This window comes from Anomalospiza imberbis, chromosome Z (genome assembly GCF_031753505.1).
Source record: "Anomalospiza imberbis isolate Cuckoo-Finch-1a 21T00152 chromosome Z, ASM3175350v1, whole genome shotgun sequence".
NCBI lineage: Eukaryota > Metazoa > Chordata > Aves > Passeriformes > Viduidae > Anomalospiza > Anomalospiza imberbis.
The window spans coordinates 29306246-29333020 of record NC_089721.1 but is presented as its reverse complement, the minus strand read 5'-3'; the positions used below and the strand labels follow the sequence as shown (position 1 = coordinate 29333020).

Below are 26775 nucleotides of genomic sequence, written 5' to 3'. Positions count from 1 at the left end.
AAGGAACCATAAATTTCTGTTCAAGCCGAGATGATTTTTTGCCTTCTCTTTTGTGTACCTTTTAAATAACTTTCATGTATCCTCAGTACTCTTAGCATGCATATTTGTAGTTCCTTAAGTCTGATAATTTAGCATAGTCCTAGTATTCTGCTAGGCCAGGAGACCAAACATCCTAAAGGCCTCATAGTAGGAGGCCAGAAAACCTTACACTATCTTTGGGAAACCAATGTCCTCTCTAGAATATATCCTGTAAACCAGAGATTTGGCCTATCCAGGGGGGAATTCCATGGATGGGGGAATATCACACCATTCATTGAGGCCTCCCATTGGGGTGTCCTTGTTAGATATGCTAATTTGTAGGGTCTATAAATTGTACACGTGATCTGTCATGTGTGTGCATTGTGGTGCATCCCACCTTGGCAAAGTGGTGCACCTATAAGGACACTTATTAAAATACTGAGGTAAAAACCCCTTATCCTTTAACTGTGTCTGGCTCTTAAATTTTTAAGACCAGGAAAAGGCATCACTATACTCCAAGCAATGTCTTGAATGAACAGATCAGAATGGGCAAGTGACTACTTTTTTTTCCCAAGAGTATTCTTTGGCACTCGGCTGAATTACGAGCATATCTGCACTGTAATATACAAATCCAAACCACATCAACACACATATCCACCCTAATGACGACAAGTAATATATCATGGTAAGAAACGTTTACAGCTGTTTTAAGGCATGGACACAGTCACAGAATTTTTAAATGGCAATACAAATGTTTTCAAATGAACCTCTAGAAGGTTCATTTGAAAAGGTTATTTCCAACCAAAAAGGTTATTTCCAGCCAAATGACATAAACAAATTATCTCCAAGAGTCTTTCACTTGCCAAACCAAATTGAATAACCTGTCCCTGAAGAGTTTTGGCAGCATGAAAGTAAGATGAAGTCATTACTAGATGTTTTTGCCAATTCTGAAACACTCTATTATTCTTCAGATGTTGTTTATACTCCACATATAGTTGCACCACTTTGAACGTTTTTGTATTAAAAAAATGCAAGTTAACAAACAATATAGAAGCACCATCACGGTCTCCCTCCCCTTGAACTTCTTTGCAAATGACTAGCCGGATTTCTTTAAATAACCTAGCTGGAAATATTATAGGAAAATTTAAAATCTTAAGCTATCACTGTAAGTAAAGAACACATCTGCACATAAATTTGCCCTTTCAATTTAAAAGTGATGTACACGTGAACAGGACTTAAAACAAAAAGAAGACAGTTTACCACCAGCAACAAGAGTAAGCAGTGGGTGGTATCTTTGTAGAAGAGCCATATACAACCTGACACCAGAACCTGTGAACTCTTCCAAGAAAATGAGTGTGAGTTTTCCCACAAATTAAAAGGTCTCTGAATTCTTGAGAGGCTTAAATAAGAATCTCCTTCCTTCACACAAAAGTGTGAAACATCCTTTGAAACAATATCTCCACCTCTCACTGCATCATTATAACTGGGTTGGAAGCATCATTATAAGTAGGTTAGAAAAGGCCGCCAGTATTATCTGTAGAGTCAGTTAACAGCCCACACCATAGTTTTCAAAAGGTAAAAATACAGCTTTCAGCATTTAGAAAGAAAAAACCCACACAACTAATCACAGTTTTTGCTTAATGTATACTGTTTTATGAACTGTAATCTGGAAAAAGAACAAGATTCTGACAAGATGAAACACAGATATGAATATTATAAAGATTCCATAGACTAAAGTGGAAAAAACCCCAACAATTCAGTCAACACATTATCCCAGGAACAGAGTGTTCTTACAATTTAAGGTGTACAATGCAATAGCCTATTTTATTATATTCCTTATCCAGCATTAACCTGCTGGAACATCTGATGAAATAAATTAAATACCTTTTTCAGCCTACAATTTTACTGGCTAAAGGATTGGGTTTTTTTTTTTTTTGTCTGAGATGACAAAGATCAGTATGTTCAACAGCACATATTTTAAATGCATTAACCAATTAACCCCCCACATACTCTTTTCCTTCAGGTAAAGGAAATTAGTAGATGCTTCCCTTGGACCCCTACAACATAATTTTGGTTAGTATTTAATAGAAAGCTTATTTTACTCTTGAAAAGGATTTGGAAAATCTGTCTTGTACCAGCCTCAGCAGAGAACAAATCCTACATCACCAGGATTCCTTTGATTAAATTAAGAGCTCTCAGTTTCCTATAGAGCAGAAGTTCCTCAGATACATTTCTGAAATCACTCAAAAAGCTATAGAAAAGGAAAGTATTATCCCATCTTATAAAAGGGCCTATAAAGCTCTTACAGAAAATTTACAGAAAGTTGCCTTTCAAGAGTTGTTAACAGTGTGTAGCCCTTAAACTTCTCTGTTTTCTATCTTGTTCCTGGGAATAGCTATGTAAGAGAAAAGTGATATTCATTAAAATTTCATTCTAGGTGGCTATGCTTTTACTTTATAGAAATAAACTGGTCTTCAGTTTTTCTTGCAATATGGCAGCATTATAAGAGCACTGAGCTGTACCCCAGCGTTAATAACTAAGGACTGCCAAATAAAGGGCAAGAATACTACGAGACAAGAGCCAGTCAGACAAGCCTGCCTGCTTACTCTTCATCATCATTCTAGCAGCAAGGATGGCCAGGGAACAGACAGATGGTCACCTTCACTGCAGAAACAGGTGCAGCAGGTCATCACAGAAATGGTGATGGTGGCACGAACAACTTTCTTGCAGAGTACAGCATTACTCAGATGCTTGTAAAAGGCAGCCATTAGCTTAAGAAAACCCTTAGTTTTAGATCAACTAAAAACCTTTACTGAGGTTTACCAGCTCTGGCTGGTGTGTTTGTGTGTCTGTGCGCAAGTTAGTGTATGCACATGTAAAAGTGACAGAGAGGAAGGCTAGACACTAAGATGAAGGCCAGTCTGAAGGTGTAATCACTTTTTAAAAGCTGCTGTTAACAAGCAGTGACTAACACTGGTCTTGTATAAAAGCTGAAAAAAACTGGACATTATCCACATGTCCCTTCAAAGAAAAATGTTTTCAGTAAAAAGCACTGGTTTGGAGATACAGGTCTGAGCTTGCAGTTTTTTTTCGAGAGAATGAAGGGTTTGCTAGGTGATGATGAAGTCAGGCTATGATAGAAAGATTATGTGCAGACTTAACACAGCAGCAGACAGCAAATCCATCTCCCCTCACAGCAGTAAGGCAGTGGTCAAGCAATTTTTTTGGTAGATGCTTCTCCCGGGTGTTCCTCCCAATCACAGCAAAGACAATATGGCTTTCTAATTAATCTAACTAAGTAGAAAAAAAAAAGTTATAACTTCATAATCCTTGATATCTTGTTCTACCAAAAAACGTTGGTAGAAATTTACAGTAGGTGCCTGTTTTTGTACACCTGTCTCTGAAAAACCTCTTGCATCAATGGGCCCAGCAGGTCATAAACTTGGGTTTGGAGGGATCTTCCATACCACTGAGTTACAGGCAGCACATGAACTCTGCATAACAAATACAGCTCCCAAGAATTGACACGTATGAGGCTGGGGGGAAAGAAGAGGAATCTCCAGAGGCATTTCATACCTCCATGGCATGCATCTCTGTGAGGGTGTGCACCTTTCTCTGCTCAGAAATCAGCCAAGGCTCCTGGAAGTCTATCTCTCTGTCTCTCACTTTGCCCATTTCCTTTGCACTGTTTATGTCCTCACAGCAAGAAGAAAACTAAATCTAGTTAAAAAGCATTCTTTCTTTCACTTTGAAGACTTTTATGCGTAAAACAGACAGGAAGGGTGCAAGTGAGCACAGGGAGCAAGTTGGGATAGGAAACAAAGTAAAAATAAGGAGTGAAAAAGGCAAGAAGGGAAGGGAGAGACTCAACAAGAGATTGTGCACAATTGAACTGGGAAGAAAGGAGGAATGGGAAGCAGTAGTGGATGAAGAGCAAGGAAACCAAAGTAGAAGGAAAATACATGTTAACAGGAAACACAAGCATAGGAAATGATTTCTGCTTTGGTCCACTAAAAACAGGCCTTCAGTGCCATTAAAATTGAATGGTCAAAAGGGTACTGAGGGGAAGGGAAAAATATATTTAAGAAGTCAATAAAGAGCTGATAGTTATATTGTAAGAAAGATAGCAAAGAAAACAATTTTTTTCCTTTCTTTAATTAAGGAAAAAAATAAAGGCACAAAACCCACAGGCATATTTTAATGCGTCTCTGTGAGGAATATATCAAGTACAGCAATATTTGCAGATAGATCAATCTGAAGTATTAAATTTATGTATAGCTTTGGCTAAAACAAAAGCAACAATACATACTGAAAAATTCAGCAAGATATTAAACACTGCTTTTACTGCAGTACATGCTGTCAATATTGGGAAACATCCTCCTGAATGGTTATTTCAAATACATTGATCTTTAGTAGACATGCAGGTAAAGTATATTTTAAAACTCAGTCAGGCAACTAAGACTGAATTACTGTTCACATTTGTGATGATCCTCCAAATGGTGTTTTTCCAAGTGAAACAGACACATCTAGAAATGTAGATGTACACTGATCTATGGCAAAAAGTTACATTTGCATATTCTGTTTGGATAATTTGATGGTTTCAAAAGGAACCTCTGAACTAAGGGACGCAGTCAAAGGAGCAAGATGTGCACCTCCAGTTGGCAAAAATTCCGTGTTACACTGTTCTTGCAAATTGGACAAAGGCATTAGTTTCAATTTCTTTCCAACCTCTGTTACCAGGGTCCAAAATTAGCCTAATGGGGATGAGAAGCCCAATCACAATAAAGCAGAAAAGGTTTGAATGAGTGAAGTTACCTCTGCAATATGTTTTACTATTTTTATAACAGAGAGCCTTTACCATGGGCACCTACTGTTCATGCACCCTTTCTTTCCTTCTATCAATTATATTATGCAAAAGAGAGCACAGATTAAACAAAACAGAAAATGCAAATATTGTATGCATAGGTTTTTCTTCCAAGTCACATAGAAGCTTAACTATAGGCCCTGAGATATAAACACAGGCCATCGCTACTGTGATTTACATCTTATGGCCATAATTTCAGCAAAAAGCATTCATGTGTGAATTTTAGTATAGCAGTTTATAGGATCACAAAATAGCTTGGGCTGGAAGAGATCTTAAAGATCATGTTGTTCCAACTCCAGTGGCATGGCACCTCTCAGTAGGCCAGGCTGCTCAGAGCCCCATCCAACCTGACCTTGAACACTGACAGGGATGTGACACATTAATTCTCTGGGCAACCAGTTCCAGTGTCCCATCACCCACATAGTAAAGAATTTCTTCTTAATATCTAATCCATCTTCTCCCAGTTTAAAGCCATTAGCCTTTGCCCTTGTCACTACATGGCCTTGTCAAAAGTCCATTGCCAGCTTTCTTGCAGGTACCCTTTAGGCACTGGGATATGCAATAAGGTCTCCCTGGAGCCTTCTCTTCTCCAGGCTGAAAAATTCCAACTCTCTCAGCCTGTCTTTACAGAAGAGGTGCTCCAGACCCCTGATCATCTTTCTACATATCTTGCACTGGATGTAATCATAGCAGTCTGGATAGGGAAATTGTTGTCCTCCTACTTCTGCACTGACAGAAGTTGTTATTTGTATACAAACAAAATACTTTATATGAAAGTATTTCTATGATTGAAACAGCTTTGCACTCTCTCACTCTTAACTTCATCCTTCATTAGCAGAACTAATCTGTTTATGCTTTATTGAAGCAGAGAACGTGTTCACCTGTTGTTTTTTTGCACAGACCTTAAGTCTCACACCATCTGTTGCGAGGCATAAACATGAAGCACCACACTCAACACACACTGCCTGAGGCTTCTGTTTCTTATCTCACAGAAGAGGAGACATCATACAGAGGCCTGAATTTTTCTCACACTGCCTTTTCCTGGACATGATGACATAATTTCTAGCTACAAACATGTCATTCATCAGGTTTGTTCCTTTGTGACCTCAGTGTAATTGGCAAAAAATTATTTTTTAACATCTGGACTATCTTTGTGATTTCAAATGATCTACAGTCCTGCTACACATACTCTTGCTTAATGTCCAAATTTCACCATTAACTATATTAATGCTCTCAGGATAAGTTGAAACACATTTGTTTTTCCCATTTTGCAGCTTGTTGTTATATAATTCTTACCAGGAATATACATATTTAATAATAAGGGAAAAATACAGCATGATTCCCACCCCCCCACCAACACTCTGTGTCAAAAGAAATTTATAAATATTTTTGAACATGAAGACATTCCATAAATACATTCCAAGTAGGCTTTTTGTAGAACACACCGTTTTATCAGTGTTAAATTTGAGATACAAGTCCAAGAGCTGCCTTTGCAGTTCATTAAATCAATGTTATTTTGATAGTATGCTGCAGTATGTGTGCTCCTATATGAGAAAGTTTCACCACTACTTTTTTGCACTCTAACTTTATCACTGCACACTTCTCCCAATATAGCTTCCTGATATCACTTGGCACCATGCATCATTATTTCCACTGGGAACAACTTTCATTACCACAAAAAATGGCTCAAAAATAAGAGAAGTAAGTTGTTTCTGAACAAACGTGTTTCCCTTACTTCCTCCATTACTACGGTCTTAGTGAAATTGCTTTGATGCTTGGCTGCTCACAGAACTTGGTCCTGATTTTTGTTCTGGTTTTTTTAATTAAAAAAAAAAGGGGGAAGTGCTTGTGTCACAAAACCCCTACCTCTACTGCAGTAGCTTCAGAAATAATCTCACAGAATAGGAATAGCAAAACTAATCCTAATGAAACAATAGCATACCACTTTGTTAATAAACACACATCTTAGTTTTGTTGCATTACTTACTAAGAATACAATAAAGTAGTACAAATCCAGTGTCTCTCAGTCTGACAAAATTCAGCCCTCATTATTTGTAAAAGATACTTTTATGATATATTTACATTTACCTAAATAAAAGCAGTATTTATTCTCATATATAAGATGCCTCTCTTGTCCCCATTTTAGAGCATAAATAGTGAAAGCCCAAAGTATTTTACATCTCACACAGGAGCCAGGCTACATAGATTTCTGTAAATGTCACCCCTAACACGTATATTATCCAAATCTCAAGAGAAGAAGGAAAAAACAAAGATAAACACAAGAAATAGGAGAGGTAGTTTGACCACTCCAGAAAAATTGCCTTGCTTGATAAAGAACAGGCAAGTGAGTTATTGGTGCAGCTTTATGCAGTGCAGAAAAGCCTGGGGGAAAAAAGTGTGGTTCTGCAACAGACTAGAAAATTAAAGGCTTTTCACCCACCATCCTCAACCTGATACTCACCCCTCTAAGATTTTCCACTGCTAAAACTTTTTATTTTCAAGTGACATGCATGAGTTACCAGTAGAGCATAATCCTACAACAGACATTTCATCTCTGAATGGTATTTAAGGAAACTCCCGGACAAAGAAAGCTAGAGCTATTTTGCAGGAAACTTTAAAAAAACTATTTTGTCTTGAAATAGTAGTTTTTGAAACTGTGTTTAGCATAGACTCAAAACAAAGGCCTGGATTTAAGAAATTATGGATTTGAAAAAAGAGAAGGCCCCAGAGGCTGCATATGCAATATGCAGTAGCTCCAGACAGGACTCTCTGTACCGCATTTTATGAGAGGCCAGCAATAACCACAGAGGAGACATATTTTAAAAATTCACAAAAGCAGCCCAGTTTCTTACAATGCCGTATGAAAACGGGGTATTTTAACTGCACTTATTACAATTGCTTCAGGACCAGAGCATGCTTCTTGAAGCACTGTGACAGATGAGAATATTTTTCCTTTTTTTGGTTGTCAGGCTTAACCATCACCGTTTGCAAAGATCTGGAGTACAGCTTTGCCCACCTCTCTTGACAACAAATGAAATCTGAAAAGGGAGTGCTTACTGGCTTCATGCCTGCATTGCAAAGCTCTTATTAATGCTTCCAACAGTGGAACTGGAAAGAGTATTTTCCAATTTCAATATCTGAGTTGCACAAAAAGTGCATTAGGTATTCCAACTTCCTTACAAGAAGCTTTCTTGAGTTACAACTTCAAGGAGGCATTATGCACCTTACCAAAAATGTCTAGATTTCCTTGTTGCAGTGGGACAAGTAGCAAGAGACAGAATCATTCATGTTGTTGAAGTACAGGCACTGATAGGCCAAGCAGCCTGTAAAGTTTATACATTCAATACTACAGAATCATGCAAGATATGTTAGAGTTCTTACAGGATCTAAATAATACTGGAGTGAGAGGAAAATCACCCTAACTCACACATTTTCCAATAAAATATTGCTTGAAATTACCTCCTTAACAGTCATTCCTCCCCTCCCCATAATGTCATTCAAGACAGAAAAAACTATACTGTAAGTACTCACAAACTTGTGGTCAGTCACCTCAATTCTCCTAGAAACAAACAGGAATTTAAGAATATCACTGTTCAGAGCAGACTTTTGAAAACAGCATATGCTTTTCATCTCTGTAAAAGCACATTTTTAAGCCATTAGGCAGGCTTACGGGGATGAAAGGAAGTACATAAAATGTAAATATTACTTATGAAGGGGTTTTCTGAATGCAAGTAAGCTAAAGAATGCTTTTATATGCATACAGAATTTGTATACATATACACTATGTATTCTATCTACATTATATGTTACATACTACACCACTTAGATATTTTATGATGATCATAGAATGGTTTGGGTTGGAAGAGACCTTGAAGTGCAGCTATTTCTAACTCAGGTCAGAAACGCCTTTCAATAGATTGATGGCACACATACATATACTGTACATATATACATGCACAGAGATAAAGCTTATAAAATACAATTTGTTGCTAACATGCAGTGGTAAATTGAGAAACATTCTCAACTGAACATGAATTCAGAACTGTGAAATGGAGAAGGGATTTGTTCCTACATAATTTATAATAAAAAAGGACATATTTTTTGCTGAAGAATAGTATCAAAAGCAATAGGACACTATAAAATAATGGCATAATAACAGCATATTCTGACACATATGTTATTACAATATCTGAAATACAAAACATATCAAAGCAAATCTAACACTGTATTTTTTAAATTATGGCATAATATGAATTATGAATCAGTGAATAACAGGTAGCCTCTCCAAGGCATAGTTGATGTTGGAAACCAGTGAATTTTCATTAAGAGAAATTTATCTTAACTTAGTCTTATACTGTATTCAAATAAATTAGAATTTTATTGTGTGGCACTGCAACAGTGTTAGAGCTGAGTGACTCCTGGCTTTCAAGTCTCTTTATCATATCAACTAAACAGACAAACTACTTTCCATTGCATTTTTGTAAGAGCTTGATTAGCCAAAATTGCTGTCAATTACTGGCATTCTTAAGTTGTATTGCTAGACAAAAAGAAAAAATTTCTTGTCAATAGGAGGTACAGGAGCTGCAGAACCATGTTTCACGGGCCACATCCAAATCAATCCAATTCTGGCTGAGCAGGAATAAGAATTCCTCTTCCCAGTGAAACCCAGATATGTAGGGATACAGTTTGCCATTGCAGACTGATTTTAAAATATGACAACGTGATGATTTTTGGTGTTAATTCAGCAGAAGAAAACACAATTGAGATTACTTTATTTCATACATACAATTCCCAGGATACCTAAGAGTACATTTATCTTAAGTTGGCTTTTGCTACTGTTGTCACTCACCTTCACTAGCTGCTATCAGTGCATCAAAGTTAAAACTGGAACAAGTGGTATTCTTTTTCTCGCTCTACATTTAATACCCATTGCACACACCTAGAATGATGATTCACTGTCTGAGCATTAAAATATTTGATTTCCCTGCAGAGAACCCTATTCTCTTGAAGATAAGGTAAATGAACAGATGGAAGTATCACGAATGACCTTGTAACTTCCCAATGTCACTGCTGGCTTTGCTAATTATTCCTCAAATACAAGGTCTGATTCTCACTTATGTATACACAGTGTTGTGTGTCAAGAGAACATGTGTGGCAGAACAGAATATATTCCAATATTTCATAGGTACAAATAAAAAGTTACCTAACAGAATATATGGCAGGAAATACATGGTCAAGGCCCAGTATTTATCACAGACATTTTACAAGTGAAATCTGACTTTGTGTGCTGCTGAAGTCTCTGAGAAACCCTAAAGCACAAGCAGGTTCATAGCCTCTATTTGCTTACCCTGCACAGAGATAGGCAACAGGCTCTGCTCTCCTGCAACACAGAAACAAACCACAGAAAACTCACAGGTGGAAATGTGCCTCAATCATGGGATCTTACCCTTCCCTGTAATTACTATATTATGTTTCTGTTCTTCTGTTAGCCCTTAAAGGTACAGCTCCTACAACTTGCTTATTTAGTCCTTAAGAGTCTCACATAAAAGGCTGGACCTCTGGAACCCTCACTTCTGCCAGAAGGAGCTGCAGGAATTCAGTGGGTCTTATGGGGTTAGCCCTGATTTTCTGCTCATGTCCCAGGTTTTAAGGGACAGCTTGTTGCAGGGGATTGACAATCTAAGTGCAAGCTTTTAATAAAAAGCAAAAACCCATATAGCCCAGGTCTTATGTACTGCACTTCATGAAATGCTTTTACCTCCAGTGCCTTATACAACAAATCTAGACAACCAGAACTGAGGCTACAAGAACCAGCTGCATCTTGCTGAACTACTCATTTCCATGTAACAGCGAGCTTCAATTTTCAACAGAATGCAAAGTGTCATTTTGTGCTCTGTAAAAATTGTGTTTGAAAATTTACATTTAATTTTAATGATGAAGACACTGTATCCAGCAAACCTCATAAAAGCTTTAAGAAAACCACTGAAGATTTTATTTCTCATCCTTCCAAGTTTGGGGATGCTCCTGCAAATCCCAACCTTTACTACATTAAAGACATACTATCATTTTCACTTTGTAGACTCATACTACAAAGTCTTTCTCAGAGTTTGCAAAACTCATTCCAAATATCACTTATGGCTGATGGTGGAAGTAACAAATTCAAAGAGTCAATGTTTATGCTGAGTATTTCTGAGGTCTCACAGAAAGACTCTAAACATCCATATCCCTGTACCAAAAGCTGCTGCTCATTTCAATTTGCCAAAATACCTAAGTCAAACTCTCTTTGCTTCCAATCTTTTCAGCCAAACTTTTGCTGCTTTTAAATGCAATAATCTCCACTGTGTCAAATGCACTCTGCATAAAAGCATAAACAATACCAAGAGGAAGCAAACACCCAAGCATTTAAGTTGGCCGCTGCTAAAACAAAGTTTAAACCCAAGTAATTACTAAATTCCAGCCAGACATTTGTCACTAGGATCCCTAGAGATTATTGCAAATGCAAAAATTAAGAATAATTTTTTTACTAAACCTAGTCACTTACTCTGTCAAACTACTTCATAAAAATACATATTTCTAGCAGATTTCATGTCATTTGTGATGCTTTAGCACAATATTAGTGTTGCTAACACTGAGAAAAATGTTTACTTTTCAACAAACAAGTTAAATCTCTGAAAGAAACTTATGTCCCTGAAATTACACCTCAAGCAAAAAACTTATCATTTACTTCCTACTACAGTCTGATATTATACATCTAACTTCATCTAAAATTGCCTCTTGCATTTCAATCTCCAGTTTAACCATACTAAACAAACGATGTACTTTTGTGCTTCTATATTTGCCATAGTATGGTGCTATCCTGTTACTGTACATTAAGTCAGAAATATGCTGAACATCAAGACCTAGGAAATTTCAGATTGTATTTGTTAACTATATAAATTCAATTCAAACTTCTATAATACATGTATGAACAGACCAGATAATTTCAGATTAAAATGAACTGAATATGATTATTTTAGATTTAAGCTCTTCCTTGAACCCCAAACAACCATATGAAATCCCCCTGAGTTTTGGAAAAAAATATTATCAGCTTGACACTGCTGTGTCCCTGTGAATTCCAATGGCAAATGTACAATCTAATTATGACTTGGTAATATATGCTATTATTTTAAAAAAATTAAGTGAAGCAAATTAGCTACCAATCCCAATTAGTACAGATGGGGGAGGTTTTGTCCCACAATTCACACTGCCTTAATTTAATAAAAATATATTTGTTTCCAAGTAACTTTTTGTTCAAAGAGAACTTCTAATTACTCAAATACAACCTGATGTGAGAAGAATGAAATATACAAAGCCACACTGCTTTTTACAGAGTCACATCAACAACCAAAGAGATCAGACAGTCTTTCAATCACAGGTAACTTTCACAATTCTTTTTTAAGTTTAACATAGACCCAAACCAGGCATAGACTATGGATGTGCATCAGTTTTTTGTAGTACCACATTACATGTTCTCCAGACACCAAGCTCCTCACCGTCAGTCAGCTGCATCAACACTGCAATGATGTCTGCCTTCTGCCAGCTGTGCCTGGGGCACACCTGCCCACACCACTGTGCACAAGGCAGGCTGAGGGCACTGGCAAGACTGCCATCAGGAAAACCACTAGTGAGGGCCAGAGGGAGTCCTTGGCCACATAACAGAAATGCAGGCAAGTATGGAAAAGCCATGACCAGGTAGAAGACCTATTTCAACCTTTGTATCAGGACACACACCTATGCCTAGCAGGGTTCCCCTTGTTTGTCCAAAGAACACCTAGATTCAGGTCTCACCACTTCAGCTCCTACATGTCTCAGAGGGACAGAGTGGGGATGAGAATAAGCCTGTACAGTAAACTAACAAAGGGAACACCAGCAGTAGGATCACACAAAAGGGTCTTCAGATTTCAAATTTCTGTTGATGCAGATTGTCACTTCACACCAAGCTTCAAACTGTGATCCAAGTAGGGATGCCTAAAATCACAAACCAAACAACATTAAGATGATATAAAGTAGTTACCTTAAATGAAGGTCCTTCATGGTGCAAATATGGTGAAATGCGCATGTTATGCAGGACCCTAACAATTTTATAAGTTTGAAAAAAATAGCATACTTAATAGAAATCATCCAATTAGAGGAATAGTTAATTAAGTAATCCCCGCACTTTTGGTTCTGTCCCTACTTAAGCCCCTTCCACCTCCCCAGCTCCTAAGCACACATTTATTATGTCTATGATACATAGAGAAAAAAATAATAATGTCCTTGGTTTGCTACAGAGGCAAGACTAAATAACAGGAACATTAGCTTATTGTTCTAAAATCTAAGTGAAGGGGTAGGACAGTACTACAGTTAGTTAAGGTCCTACATAACTATGTAATAGTCATGTCCAGAGCTACAAATATATGGAAAATGTATAAAAAGCAAAAATCTTTTTGGCACCAGTGGTAAGATGCAAAGCACAATTTTGAATTACAGATGGTTTGTGCAGTGTATATGCACAAAGTATAAGGAGTCAAGATGAGTGATGAAGGGAACTGCACTTAGTAATCATGTATAGGCTCATGGCTGCTTACTAGTTAATAACTGACCTCCACATATGGTCACACAGCTGTTAAAAAATTATCATTTTTACATCACAGGTAAATAAATTCAAGCACCAAAAAATATGTGGTAGGATATTCCTATGATGCACAACTGCTTTGGGGCTGCACCAAAGTTACAGTTTGATCACAAATGCACCTGAACTACAGCAAGCTTTCTTGCTCAAGTTCAAAGAAGAGTTCCTCAGAACACAATTACTATAAGAATCCTTACACAACATTACCTCTGGAGAAACTATGGTAAAGAGGGTACTGCTCTCAGATGATCAGTTTGATATATTAATCCTCCCTCATGTAAAACTTCTGTCACTTCTGTGACATAAAGCACAAAATCAGAAGCTGGGTAGGTTCAAACACTTACCAAAAGTAGGAAAAGACAAACTCAGAAGTCAGTTACACACAAGACATGTTCAGTTTGGGCTTTAGTAAGACAGACTTCAGATCCCAAAGAAATACAGCTAAATCTAGATGCTAGAGCTCGCAGAGATCGAGCATATGATGGCTCTTATTTGCGTTTTAAACAACATTTTAAATTATTTATATAGTAAGAAAATACTGCTAATACATGGCTAAAACACAGAGATAGCAATCTCCTTTCTTAGTGTTGCACTGTACATTTGTCTTACAACACTATCAGCCTTCCACAGGAAGCAGAGCATCTATCAAAATTAGGAGTCAGACAAGCACATATCACAGATTCCCCTTTAGAAACAAGCCTATAAAGAAAAGTTAGAATACTAATCAGCAAAGCAATAATTTAGTGACTTACTGGGCTGCCACTGAAAAGAGGAAGCGAATTGATCAGTTCAGCTGCTAGCCGAACGCAATGATCTCAAGCCGGGAACCAGTAACTCTGAAGAGTAGTTTCAAATATGTTTCCTCTTTTATCCCAAAGCTTTGTGTGCTCACTTTTGTTAATAACAACACAACAGGAAGGCTTGTGCTCTCATAATTATAACATTAATAACAACCTTGTCCATTGAGGTAAGAAGGAAAGAATGAAGGAAACACTGCCCTCATTGCAGCCTGTATGGGCTGTAGATGACTCAAAGTATTAGTCTGCTGCTCAAAGCTTCTAGTTTTGCTACTCTGCTATAGAGAGGCAGTCAAATAACACAGACAGTCCTAGATGGGGTCTGTCTGTTAGCAGTAACACTTCAGACTCCATCATAAGTGTATGAAAAACACAACTAAAGTCACACCTAGATAGATACCAACACACAACAAACCTTGGTATGTTCTCTAGCAGGATAGAATCCTAGAGAAAGAGAAGCAACCTTGTAAACACTAAACAAAGGCCTGGGGTAGCCATATAAAACATGTAGTCCTGCTAGACACTCATATGTTTCTTGGCTATTTTGCATGAGAACACCACAGTACACTGAATCTGCTTTTTCATATGCAGACAATTAAAATATTTCTCCACCAACAGGTCAAAATTAGTCGGCTGTGTTCTACATAATTCCCGACACAGAGCTTGAGACTGTGCAGAGATGACAGTTTACAATACTCCAAGACTTAATTAAAGCTTTGCAGGCTAACAAGTAGGACACTCCTCCTACTGTTGGAATTTCTTTTTTTTTTTCTTCAAAAACTTAAGCATAAGACTTTGAATGAGAAATACATTTCAAATGTATGTAAGCCATCTTAACCTAAATATATATAGTTATAAACTTATTCCTTAGATCTTGCTCTGAAAATATATCTATCTTTAAAAAAAATCGGTCAACAGTGAACATTTTAGCAGGTATTCCTATATAAGTGATACAAATGTGATTCAAGTGATGCAAGTGATTCCTATATAAGTGATTTTGTATTCACATGTTCAATTAAGAGCCTCTTCTGATTGGATGGATTGTTTTACTGAAGAGGTCTCTAATTCCTTCTTCTCATAATCAACACTAAAATTTTGCATTGTTTTGTCTAGTAATATTAGAATATTAGAAGATCTCTTAAAATTACACAGGTATTTGTGCTTAAATTTTAGGTACTTTTAATATATTATACTTAGATTCCATTATTTGCTCCCCATGTAATAACACTGTGTGCGTTCTTCTATCTAGAAAACAGACACATCTTTAAGAATGCCATCTCTGCTTTCTGCATGCACTAAGAATCATCACACTGACAGGCCTGAAGATTAAAGTAGTCCCAAAAGCACCACATCTGCTTGTATGCAAGCAGCACCACAAATTTCAGCAGAAGTCTAACAATCACAGAAAGCGTGATCAGAAAGACAATGACCTTTACTCATCCACATTCCCAGTACTTCAAAACTATTTCTAGTGGAAAGACCAGCAAAGCCTCTAAGCAGAGTAGGTTTCCAATTCAGATTTCTATTGCCCTTGAGAAATACACAATAATGCTCTTTCCATTGCTGTATTTAACAGTCCTACTACAGCAATCTAAGAATAGCTGGCAAAAAAGTTTATAGTGTAAATAGAAACTGATAACATTAAACATACATGTATCATTATTTAACAAATGACTTTGTTACATCATCATGTTTGTACTAAAAACAAAACCAGAAACTGTGGACTCCCATGAGAAGATTTACTGTTTTCTAGCCAGAAAGCTCTTCACAATACTTCCTTTATTTTCATGCTGAACAAAGTGACTAAACTTGATGGAAATTTCTCTTCCCTCTCAGGAGCTTCATTGCCACTCAGAATGTGAAAGTTTCTTTTCCTCAAAGTTAAGTGGGATGTAAAGAGCTAAAGTAACAGTCTCTCAAAGGCTTCTCTGTGTGCCAGCCTTCACGCAGACATGTATGACTGTCACATACCTTATACAGTTATCCCTACTTACTTCCACATCACTCAAACTCAAGCAAAGACATGAGTTTTGGCAGAAGCTGGGAACACAATTTTGTCATAAGGGTGTGCTCCTTCATGCAAGGTAAGACATATGAGACTTCTTCTTTGCAGGCTACTTGTTTAACCACAGAAATACCACTGAATCTCTCTGCAGCTTGGTGACCAGGAGCTGGGTCAGCTGAGTAAGAGGCAATCTCCACACCAGACCATCCCCTCTGCTTAGTGAAGAATCTCACATAAAACATATTGCAAAGAAATACAGAGATCCCAATCCGCACTTGCAGGTGTGGATCTGCTGATTATGCATTGCACAATGAAGAGAGTAAAGGTATAGTGATCTTTACCTTGACTCATACTCCAAAAGTAAACTGCATGGCAACCTTTCTAACAGCCTAATAGGCAATTTTCACCCCTCCATGCCCAGATAAATCTCTCCCAATACGGTCAGCAAACATAATGAAGGAAAAGGCTGAATAGAACTATAAATTTTCTTAGCAATGTTTTGTTAGAATTATGCATACAGAAATATTTGTATATTCAGACCAATCAGTAGCAAGTCTTTTCAAATTTCTAAAACCCTAGAGGAAGAGAAACAAAAACTAAAGACAAAGGATTACAATATAGCTGACTCACCCCTTGACAGAGTTTTGAATGTCAAATTTGACACTGAAGTAAGTAATACAGTGATCCAAAAAACTTAATTCAGACAGCACTACTGAAAATGAAATTGTGTTCTTATCTAAGATAGTTTTGATTCTGTGTAGTGCTCCCTGCCAGACTCAACATGGCCATGGCCTCGATGGCCACTGCATTACTCCTGTCAAAAACCTCTTACAACACATTAAGACCAAGACTATAATTAGGTATAAAAAGGGAGAGCATCTGCAGACACCAGAAAGTTATCTTTGCAGTAACCAGGATATCCCTGAATCTTACCATTTATCTCAATCATCCTTTGAAGATTTTCAATATAGCTCTAATACGAGCCCCTGAAATTTTTCAACTCCCTTTTAATAATGCAACTTTACAGCTTGGGTTAGAGAAGGTACATAGCCATGAAGACTGTTCTTATGACCCAAAATAAATATTTTCATTAATCTTCTAACTGGAGATAGACAGAACTGGTAAATACAATGGATTTTTACACTACCCAAATAAAAACCTGGCTTCTTCCAAATTTTCTGGCTCATGAGTATCTAAATGTATTACCAGCAACTGAGTTCACTTGGATAAAATAACAGACAAAAAAAAAGCCCACATTTCCCAAATTTTGTAAACCAGCAGATTACAAACTTCCCTCCAAATCACAGAGATCAGCAGAAATCTTCAGAAAACCAACAAAAGGCCATTTGACATACAGCCTGTGACCCTATTACTGCTATTAGTAATAGGCAGTAATAGCACATCTCAAACTGTGGTTTGCTCAATGGCAATCTCAGTTAGGCCTCTTCAAGAACTAAAAAAAAAAAAAATATTTGGGAAGAAACAACAGTTTGTAATGAATCCAAGAGCAAATGTTTACTGGCTGTCATAGTCCAGTGGCTAAGGGCAGGAGACTCCACAAGATTTTCCATAACTAAATGGCAATGGCATTCTTGCACTGGGAAACTTTTCTACACATGCCACTCAGCAAGAGCTGCAGACACAGACCAGAGGCCAGCACAGGCTGCAAGCCATGGTACAGACCTGGGACTACCATCAGGCTTCTGCTGCTTGTATCTCCCTGCTCCCCCAGCTGCTGCTGTTGAGAATAGCTAAGCTGAGACCTGAAGAGTGATGGACACACCCCTCCTACAATTAATCACAGAATCATAGAATGGTTTGGATTAAGAGCATTCTTAAACATTATCTAGTTCCAACCCCACTAGCCACAGGCAGAGCAGGGACACCTTCCACCTGACCAGGTTGCTCAATGCCCCCTCCAACCTGGCCTTGAACACTTTCAGGGACAAAGCATCCACTATTTCTCTGAACAACCTGTTCCTGTGCCTCATCACCCTCAAAGTACAGAATTTATTTGTAATACCTAATCTAAACCTACCCTCTTTCAGTTTAAAGCCATTCCCATTGTTGTATGACTAAATGACCTCATCAAGAATCCAACCTGACCAGCTCTCTTACCACCTTTTAGGTATTGGAAGACTGTTCTAAGGCCTCCCCAGAACCTTCTCTGTTTCAGACTGAACATCCCCAGCTTGTCTTCACAGGAGAGTTCTTCCAGCCCCCACATTATCTTCATGGCCCTCCTCCTGACTCTCTCCAACAGGTCCATGTCCTTCCTGTGCTGGGACCCCAGAGCTGGATGCAGCCCTGCAGGTGGGGTCTCACCAGAGCAGAGCAGAGGGACAGAATCCCCTCCATTGCCCTGCTGGCCAACCTGCTTTGGATGCAGCTCAGGATGTGGCTGGGTCTCTGGGCTGCAAGTGCACATTGCCCAGTCATGTCCAGCCTCTCATCAACCAGCAACCCCAAGTCCTTCTACCCAGGGCTGCCCTTAATCCCTTCTCCTCCCAGCCTGTATTTCTGCTTGGAATTGCCAAAATCCCCATACAGTCCTGAAGGTGAAAGTTTTGGTGTAACAGATGAAGAACAAGAACCAGTGACACGGGCTGAAGAAGCTCCACCATACAACCAATTGCCAGCAGAGGAAACATGCTATGTTCTTTTCACTGATGGTTCCTGCCGCATTGTAGGGATGAATCGGAAGTGGAAAGCAGACGTATGGAGCCCCACATGACAGGTTGCAGAGGCCACTGAAGGAGAGGGTGGATCAAGTCAACTTGCTGAACTCAAAGCCGTTCAACTGGCTCTACACACTGCAGAAAGGGAGAAGTGGCCAAAGCTCTACCTCTACACTGATTTATGGATGGTAGCCAATGCTCTGTGGGGATGGCTGGAAAGATGGAAAGAGACTAACTGGCAGTGTAGAGGAAAACCAATTTGGGCTGCTGAAGAATGGAAAGACATTGCTACCCGGGTAGAGAAACTACCTGTGAAGGTTTGCTGTGTAGATGTCCATGTCCCCAAGAGTAGAGCTAATGAAGAGCAGCAAAACAATCAGCAGGTAGATCAGGCTGCAAAGATAGGGGTGTCAAAGATAGACTTAGATTGGCACCATAAGGGGGAGTTGTTCCTAGCACGATGAGCCCATGATGCCTCAGGTCAATAGGGCAGAGATTCTACCTAAAAGTGGGCACGAGACTGAGGGGTGGATTTAACCATGGACAGTATTTCTCAGGTGATCCGTGACTGTGAGACGTGTGCTGCCATCAAGCAGGCCAAGCGAGTAAAGCCCCTATGGTATGGTGGGCGGTGGTCCAAGTACAGGTATGGGAGGCCTGGCAGATTGACTACATCACACTGCCTCAGACACGCCAAGGCAAGCGCTACGTGCTCACAATGGTAGAAGCCACCATGGGATGGCTGGAAACCTATCCTGTGTCTCATGCTACAGCTTGTAACACCATCCCGGGCCTTGAAAAGCAGGTCCTTTGGAGGCATGGTACCCCTGAGAAGATTGAGTCAGACAATGGGACTCATTTCAAGAACAGCCTTATCAACACCTGGGCTAGGGAATGTGGCATTGAGTGGGTGTACCATAGCCCCTACCATGCACAAGCTGCAGGCAAAGTGGAGAGGTAGAATGGGCTATTAAAAACCACCTTGAAAGCATTGGGTGGGGGATCTTTCAAAAACTGGGAGCAGCATTTAGCAAAGGCCACCTGGTTAGTTAACACCCGAGGTTCTACCAATTGAGCAGGTCCTGCCCAGTCTGAGTCCCTGAATGTAGTAGGTGGAGATAAAGTCCCAGTGGCACATATCAGAGGTTTGTTAGGGAAGACAGTGTGAATCAATTCTGCCTCAAGTACAGACAAACCCATTCGTGGGATCGTCTTTGCTCAGGGACCAGGTTGTACATGGTGGATAATGCAGAGAGATGGAACAACACAATGTGTACCTCAGGGAGATTTGATTGTTGGGTAAGACTCATATGCAAACATCACTGTTTGGTGGATGTTACTGCCATTGTTTGTACATTAAACCACACAGACATGAGACAAAAGGAAATGTGTAAGTGTTGAAGGTTTGAGCAAGTGAAATAGAAGGAAATGTGTAAGTGTCAAAGGTTTGCTTGCTGGCTTGCTTGCTTTCGCTTTGCTTTTGCTTATTAGTTAGTTTAGCTAGGCAGTCCAATTTTTACCCTGGATTGTTGTTTTTTTTTAACCTTCCCTTTCCCTTTCCTGACTATCATCTGAACCTGCTCTGGACTGGGACCTGGGAAACACCAAGAAACACCGAGAGCCTGCATTTTGTGATCTGCAGCAGCCATCCCCAACGCCAGAGACTGATAACTGGGCGGCCACTCCCAGGAGAGACTTTCTGAATTTTGTTATCTCTTCAGAGCGTTGAAAGAGTTTTGTCATCTGGTGTGTTTTTTTGTATTGGGGAGTGTTCTGCTTGTTGAATAAACAGGATTTTTTCCACTTCTCTCCAAGGAAATTCTTCCCAAACCAGGTGCGGGAGGGGCCATGGGGGGTTTGATTTCTGGGGCTCCTCCTGGAGGTTTTCTCCCATTTCCCACACCACTAAGGATTTCTCACACCTGGATCTACTCCTGGGTCAGGGGTCTCATCAGCTCCTCTAGAAATCTCAGCCCTCAGTATAGAGAAACTGCAGATTGTATAGAGAAAGTTTACCAAAATAAATACCAGAAAGATGGTCTCTTTAACATTCAGGGGAAAGTGAACATTCTCCAATAGGGATGTAACAGATTCAGAGGAGAAGAAGGAAAGCAAAGGCTGAAAAGCCTCATCTCCTGCTTCTCCTCTAACAAACTGGGTGCACAACCATAACCGTGAACCATACATTCCTGGAACAGACTCCAGGACCTTAATAAACCTCCTGCGAGCCATTAGAACCAAGCCCACCTCGATGGATGTTCTGGTCAGTGCCCCTCTATTGCAAAAACTACGTATTAGAGACAATACCGGAGCTATTTCTGGATAAGAAAATAAACCTAGGGACCATAGAGGTATTAAGACCTCAAAAAATCCTAGGGACCAGAAATACATGCAGGCCTCCACCCCATGAGATGTTATGAATTCAAACAACATAGCCAGTAACTGCTTTTTTTCACAGGATAAGTTTTATGATTCACAGTGATCTGGTCTCCCTTGGAAGAGAATAAAAATCCTCTTACCAACAATGGGTCTTGATCTGCAGTCACACATTTCTTATACAACAGTGAATGAATCTTTCAGCTTCTGTGCCTCAGCTCCAGGGTGTGTAATATGTGTGTTCTCTGATCTTAAAGAGAATTTTAAAAGGTACATCACTATCTATATAATTTAAAATACTGCAGTAAGAAGTATCACATAAAAAACCAAAGGGAACCAAACAGGGGACAGGACAGGTGATATGCAATCACAAAATACATGAATCTTGAGCTAAAAGAGCTAGCAACAAAAATGAGCACAATTAATAAAATGGCCATCATCCAGCACCTGCTTTACTAGACAGAAACATCCTATGACTATGCAAATGCACAGCATCAGAAAAAAATTTTCCAAGTAACTTAATTTTTTAATTATGATGCAGATCATAGCTGTGACACACTGAAGAAACTACTGTAAGCTTACTCTTACTTAAAATTTCATATTTCAAAATACAAAACACAAGCACATCTAGACAAAAGTGAAAATAAACAATGCACTTGCAATTTCCTCCTACTTCACTGATGACAAATAAAACAGACCAGCTTTACTGCAAGGAGGAAATAACAATAAAATAGTAAATTGTACCTTGCGACAGGTTGATACAGTTTTCCAGTCACAACTAGAGAATGAAGAAGGAATGTAAAAAATGGAATTTCCAGCTCACTGAAGGAGGACTTCAATTTTCTTGCTCACATACGAGGAGGAAGGGTCTTTCGGGACTGTAAAAATGTGAAGAATAAGACAATACACGTGACCACATAACCACAACAGGAATTTGCACTGACAAATTAGACACTTGATCTATTTAGAGAAAATAAAATTCAGAGTATCAGTGGTGTGAGCCTATAACAAGTAGTGATAGTACAAAACTGATTCAAATACAAATCGCACTTAGAGAAGGAATGGTCCATTCAGTACCTAGCACTGAACAGCAGGATGTCCAGCAGAGAAAACATGAAGACCGTGATCCCAATTCCTGTTTGCTACACCAGCAAAGACTTAACTTGAAAAAGCATTCCTTTGCAGTTAACTTATGTAGAGCTTGCTATTATGCAATATGAGGTTTTAATCAATAAAACACATACCCAACTGCTCATCAATATGCTCCTAAATGCACATTTTATTTTGCCTGATCACTGAAGTTTGCTTTTTAACTTCTACAATATATAAATTTCAAATATGGCATCACATAACTACAAGCAATAGAATCTTAGAATCATTTAGGATGGAAAAGACACTCAGGGTCACTGAGCCCAGCTGTTAGTCTGACTGTGCCAGGTCCACCGCTGATCCATGTCTACCCATTTTTGAACACATCCAGGCATGATGACTCCAATGTCTGACCACCTCTCCAGTGAAGAAATTTTTCCTAATACCTTATCTAAACCTTCCTTAGTGCAGCTTAAGGCCTTTTCCTCTTGCCCAATTGTTACCTGGGAGAACAGAATGATCCCCACTTGGCTACACCCTCTTTTCAGCCTCCTTTGCACTCCCCTGATCCTCCCTTTTTCCAGGCTGAACAACCCCAGCTCCCCCAGCCACTCCTCACAGGACTTGTGCTCCAGACCCTTCCCCAGCTCTGTCGCCCTTCTGTGGACACCCTCCAGCACCTCAACGTCTATCCTGCAGCGAGGGCACAGACCTGAGCACAGGATTTGAGGTGTGGCCTCAGCAGTGCTGAGTACAGGGGGACAATCCCTGCCCTGGTCCTGCTGGCCACACTGTTGTTGGTACAGGCCAGAATGCCAGGGGCCTTCTTGGCCACCCAGACACACCCACTGGCTCATGCTCAGCTGCTGTTGACCAGCATCTCCAGGCCCTTTTCCACTGGGGCCCTTTCCAGCCACTCTGCACCAGCCTGTAACACTTGATGGAGCTGCTGTGACCCAAGTGCAGGACCTGGTATGGCATGTTGAACCTCATACCTCTGCCTTGCCCACCAATCTACCTGTACAGATCCCTCTGCACAGCCTTCCTACCCTTAAGCAGATCAACACTCCCAGCCCTGCCAGCAAACACCAAGGGCCCTATTACTGAGGGCATACTAGATCCTCTTATCCAGATCACCAATAAAATTCTTAAAGATTCTTAAAGCATTGGGAAACATCTCTTGTGACTACCCACCAGGTGGATGTAATTCCATTTACCACCACTGTCTGAGCCTGGACATCAAGCCAGTTGTTTTAACCAGCAGAGAGGGTAGCTGGAAAAGCCATGGGTTGCCACCTTCTCCAGGAGAATGCTGTGGGAGACAGTATTGAAGGCTTCAGTAAAGTCCAGGTAGCCTACATCCACAGCCTTTCCCTCATCCACTAAGCAGGTTATCTCCTTATAGGAGGTGATCACATAACCAAAGCAATCACACTGCAACACCAACAAGTATACATTCTTCAATCACCGTGTAAGACAAACCTTTAGGCAGGCTCTCAGCAATTGCTAGCAGAGCACTGTACTGTGCAGGGTGCTGAAAAGGACATGGAAGCTGTGCCAGCTCTTATCTTCCATTAAAACCAAATGTGAGCTGGGAGGAAAGGGGGAGGCAGTGCCTTGTAACCAGCTACCCAAGGAAAGCCTGCTGCCAGTTTCTACTCTAAAGTAGCCAAAAATGCCAACACACCTAACCTGCCTTGGTTACACAGAATATAAACACATTAGGTACATTGATTAGGTACATTACATTCAGGACTGGAAGAATCAGTAAGCACATTTTCCACAGCACATGGAGCACATTACATGGCCACAGAGAAAGTAGTTTTTATAATTTCTAGTCCATTCTACTGGTGTCAAAAGAAAAAAAAAAAAAACCTTTAGATCCCTACAGGCTAGACAAGAAAGAGAGAAATCAACACCATTCCACAACACCCTTTTACAGTAAAACATGTTAGCAAATGCTTATTCTTAGGCACATGTTTCAATTCTTCCAATATCAAGAATATCCAAATATATAACTAAAGGCACCCTTCAACTAGCACCCAATGAATTTGGGGAAAGAAACCTCCTGCTGCTTTTAATGGCTTAAGAAACAATTCCCAGACTTAGAATTATTTTCAACTCCCTCTTTTATCTAATTGCAGGAAGGGAAGAATCAAGGAAAGAATGTAATACAGTAAAATAAAAATAATTAAGAGGAACTTATTTACAGTCCTGTTTTATTTTCTCCCAATAAATTAATTATTAGACACTGATCTTTAAGAGCAAAAGGGGTTTGAATAACTGTTCAATTTTGTATTTTCTCAATCAGTTTTGAAATGGCTATAAGGAAAAAAACCAATAGATTATGGATAGGAAAAAATACTTTGGTGGAGCAAGAGGTAACAAATTAGGTATTATTATAAGTTTTGGAAGAGTCAGGGTAACAGCTATATTAGGCATTCATCAGAACATGTATTCTTCACTTTGAAGGTGGAAGAATTTTGAGACACAATTTAATGAACTTCATTATAAGCATTTCCACACTAATAAACCATGAGATAAACATCTTATAAAATTACATTGCTACATAAAAAGTCCAGTGGGTGCTACAATATACATTCATAAATTTCAGAACTGCCAATGCTCCTTAGGTTCATTTTAAGATGAATTTCTGTGGTTTTAACATTGATCTAAGCCCTCTTCACCTTCAAATATTCAAATGCTAGTTTCAAATCATCTACATAAATACATTACTCTCTAACAAAATAAAAGGAACAAACCCACTGTTTCTTCACCTTAAGCAATATCCTTTCAGAAGCAACATGAAGTAAGTATATTTACTTTTCCTTATGGAGAGATAACAACACCAACACCAAGTTTTCCTAAAGTAATAGCATAGCTTAGCTTTTAAGCGGCAACACTAAAGAGAAAAGAGGGGAGCAGAGGATAAACCAAAAACCTCTGATCACCTAAGTGAGGTACTGGACAGATTGCTACTTTACAGAAGTCACTTTATTGTACTAACAGGTAAGTTTAGTATTTAAAGACTTTCCTTCTATCGGGCTCTACTCGGCAAAATCAGCGTCTTGGGCAGAGAAAGTCTTTGTGAAGCCCCTCTCTCCCTGCAGCGTCCAGCCGGACCTCCACGGGGATGGGCTGTATGCACCTGGAAAAGCCCGTTCAGGTGCAGCAGAGTTCAATCCCGAAATGGCCAAAGCCTCAGGCATACAGGAATCTACCTCCCACCATTCCCCTACATGCTGTTGGGTGCTCTTTTTCCTTAAAGTGCTGCAACCCCACAATTAAGAGACTTAAAAGTCCATGTAAGTTCACAGACAAATCTCCCCCCTCCCAAAATGAAGACAGACAGACCAACACACACACACACACACACACACACACAGAGCACAGGAGCGAGACACGTTTTCCGCCAGTCCTTCAGGCCTCGGGTGCCGGCGGGGCTCCCAGCGGGGACAAGGACCCACCGTCCCCGGCGCGCCTCAGCACTTGTCCCAGCCCGGCTCGGGGGCCACGCCGGCCTCCACCCTGCGCCGCCCGCCTTCCCCTCCAGCCCTTCTCCCTGAGGCCGAACGGAACAGCAATAAAAGCATATTCGGACTAACCCGGTGAGCCCGCGCCGCAGTCCCCGGGCACGCCGCGCCCGTCCGTCCGTCCGTCCGCAGCAGGGGACACACGGCGGGGCGGGGCAGGGCGGGGCGGGGCAGGGCAGGGCAAGCTCCGCGCTGCTTGCGGCCCGACCGGGCCAGGGACCGCGCCTGCGGGGCGGCCCCTCGCCGCCGGCGCCCCGCCGAGCACCCCGAGGCCGGAGAGGGGAACCAACCTGCCGCCCCCGGCGCTCCCGGCCGGCACTGCAGCGCTCCCTCGCCTCCAGTGGCAGATGACGGCGGGAGGCGGTGCCGCGGGACGGCTCCTCCCGCCAGCAGCTCCTTCCTCCCGACCGTCCCGGGGGTGAGGTGGCGGGACCGCTCGGTGGGCTCCCGGCGAGCCCTCCCTGCCCGGCCCCGCGGTCCCTCCCGTACCCCGGCCGCTTCCCCTCGCGCTGCAGATGAGGGCGCTCTGGGAGCTTCTTTGCGTTACGGGCCGGGTGAGCAGCTGGGCTTGGTGGTCCCAGGTCCGCAGGAGACACGTCTGCGAGGGGCTGTGCCGGGCTGCGTGCCGCTCTGGGGCCGGGCGAGGCCGTGGTGGTGCACCAAGATTCACGGCACCTTTTGGCCCGTTTGTGACAGGGGCCTCTGGCTCCACTGCTGACACTAAGAAATTTCCTCCTAACCAAGTTTCTTATCTTTCAATTTGTA

The 26775-nt window shown here is 40.5% G+C and overlaps 1 long non-coding RNA gene across 1 annotated transcript; it reads right to left on the bottom strand.

Annotated features, from left to right (window-relative positions):
* Positions 1-833: 833 nt before the first annotated feature.
* Positions 834-26225, bottom strand: LOC137464688 (uncharacterized). Its single transcript, XR_010994358.1, has 4 exons — positions 26083-26225; positions 22133-22266; positions 21532-21638; positions 834-12889 (listed from the first exon to the last, which is right to left on the bottom strand). It is a non-coding gene; the product is annotated as an uncharacterized lncRNA (long non-coding RNA).
* Between the last annotated feature and the right edge of the window lie 550 nt (positions 26226-26775).